The 2,641-nt window shown below is 30.8% G+C and overlaps 1 non-coding gene across 1 annotated transcript; it reads right to left on the minus strand.

Annotated features, from left to right (window-relative positions):
* Positions 1-2,008: 2,008 nt before the first annotated feature.
* On the minus strand, positions 2,009-2,112 carry LOC112804603 (small nucleolar RNA R71). Its single transcript, XR_003203217.1, has one exon. It is a non-coding gene; the product is annotated as a small nucleolar RNA R71 (small nucleolar RNA).
* Between the last annotated feature and the right edge of the window lie 529 nt (positions 2,113-2,641).

Below are 2,641 nucleotides of genomic sequence, written 5' to 3' on the forward strand. Positions count from 1 at the left end.
CTGAGGTATTACTTGGACGACCCGTTATACTTGCTGGTCTATCTGTGCGAAACGTGCAGAGTCAATTTCGTGCACCAAGTTTTTGGTGCCGTTGTTGGGGATTGTTTGGATTCGACAAACTATCGGATTATCTTGTTGCTTAGATTAGTTTCTTTTCACTATTTTGTTTGAGTCTTTTGTTTTCTTTTCAAAAAATTTTCAAAACTCTTTCTTTTCTTTATTAATCTTGGTCTTTTGTTTGAGTCTTTTGTTCTTGTTCTTGTTAAAAGTTTCAAATTTTCTTGTATCTTTTTTCCAAAAATTTTCAAAAAATAGTGTCTTTTGGTTGAGTTTAGGTTAATTTTAAAGTTTGGTGTCATTTGTGTGTTCTTTATTTCTTTAAATTTTCAAAATTGTCTTAAGTGTTCTTTCTTGATATTCAAGTTGTTCTTGTTTCTTTTCTTGTTTTGATCTTAAAATTTTTAAGTTTGGTGCCTTTTGGTGTTTGTTTTCTTAATTTTCGAAATTTAGTGTCTTTTGATCTAAAAATTTTAAGTTTAGTGTCTTTTTGTTGTTTTTCTCTTTCTTCATTAATTCAAAAAAATTATCTTTTCTATCTTTATTCAAAATTTTTAAAAATCTTGTTCCCTTTTTTTATTTTTTTATTTTGATTTAAAAAATTTTTAAGATTGGTGTTTTCTTGTTAGTAAAGTCAAATTTCAAATTTTAAATCTTATCTTTTCATATCTTTTTTCAAATCTTTATCTTATCTTTTTATCTTTCTCTAAAATTTAAAATTCAAAAAATCTTATCTTATTTCAAATTCAATTTTTAAAACTCAATGTCAAAATTTTAAATTTCAAAATTTTAAATTTCAAATTTTAAAATTAAATCTTTTTCAAAAATCAAATTTCAAATCTTATCTTTTCAAATCCTCACCATATCTTATCTTTTTATTAACTTATTTTCAAATCTTTATCTTATCTTGTTTTAATTTCAAAATTCAAAATCAAATCTTTTTCAAATCTTTTCAAATTCTTATCTTATCTTTTCCAATTTTAAATTTCAAAACTTTTTAAAATCAAATCTTTTTCAAATCTCCTATCTTATCTTATTTTCAAATATTTCTTAATTAGTTACTTGTTTTCTCTTTCTTCATTTTCAAAACTTCCTAACTAATTTTTCTCTCTTCTTTTTCGAAAACTACCTTCTAATTTTTAAATCTTTTTAGTTAATTGGCCTTTAATTTCATTCTGGTTTTTTGAATTCAATTAATAAATAAAATAAAAACAAATATATTTTAATTCTAGTTTCTCTTTTCACTTCTTAATTTTTGAATTCTTTACCCGCTTTATTCGAATTCTTCTTCCCATTCCTCTACCCTAATTCTTCTTTCTTCTTCACATCTCACAGTGAATCCTCTATCCTTTGACATAGAGCTCCCATTCTTTTTCTTTCTTGTCTTTCTTTTCTTGTTTATGAGCAGGAACAGAGATAAAGAACCTCTCTTTGATCCTGATCTTGAACCTAAGAGAACCCTAAGGAGACGTTTACAATAGGTTAAATCACAATACTCTGGAAGATATCTCACAGAACTTTTTGAATAAGAAAGAGAAAATACAAGCATGGCAACCAAACAGAATGATATAGAGGAGATGCACGGAAGGTTCTTGGTGACTTTACTGCACCCACTTTTGATTTCTATGGTAGAAGTATCTCCAAACCTGCCATTAGAGCAAATAACTTTGAGCTTAAGTCTCAGTTAGTCTCTCTAATGCAACAGAATTGCAAATTTCATGGACTTCCACTAGAATATCCACATCAATTCTTATATGAATTCTTGCAAATTTGTGATATTGTTAAGACCAATGAAGTGGATCTTGAGGTCTACAGACTTATGCTTTTCCCTTTTGCTATTAGAGACAGAGCTAGGATATGGTTGGATTCTCAACCTAACTAAATCCTAGACTCTTGGAAAAAGTTGGTTAATACATTCTAGGCCAAGTTCTTTCTACCTCAAAAGATGAGCAAGCTCAGGGTGGAAGTATAAACGTTCAGACAAAAATAGGGTGAATCCCTCTATGAAGCTTGGGAAAGATACAAGCAATTGATCAGGAGATGTCCTCCTGACATGCTCTCAAAATGGTCTATTCTAGGTATTTTTTATGATGGTCTATCTGAGATGTTCAAGATGTCGTTGGACCATTCTGCTGGTGGATCACTCCACTTTAAGAAAATGCATACAGAGGCGCAGGAACTCATTGAAATGGTTACAAACAACCAATTCATTTACACTTCTAAGAGGAACCCTATGAACAATGGGGTAGCTCAGAAGAAAGGAGTCCTGGAAGTTGACACTCTGAATTCATATTGGCTCAAAACAACATCTTGACCCAACCGGTCAATATGATCTCTCAGCATTTGACTGGATCACAAGCTGCAAATAGTAGCACTCAAAAAGCTTCCTATAATGGGGATGCCTATGATCCAGATCAACCCATGATGGAAGCGGTGAATTACATGGGAGAACCCTATGGAAACACCTATAACTCCTCATGGAGAAATCATCCTAACCTTTCATGGAGAGATCAATAGAAGCCTTAGCAATGTCTCAACAATAATCAAGGGGGAAGAACCCAGAATAGGTTTAACAACAGACCAT

This window comes from Arachis hypogaea, chromosome 5, assembly GCF_003086295.3.
Source record: "Arachis hypogaea cultivar Tifrunner chromosome 5, arahy.Tifrunner.gnm2.J5K5, whole genome shotgun sequence".
Lineage (NCBI taxonomy): Eukaryota > Viridiplantae > Streptophyta > Magnoliopsida > Fabales > Fabaceae > Arachis > Arachis hypogaea.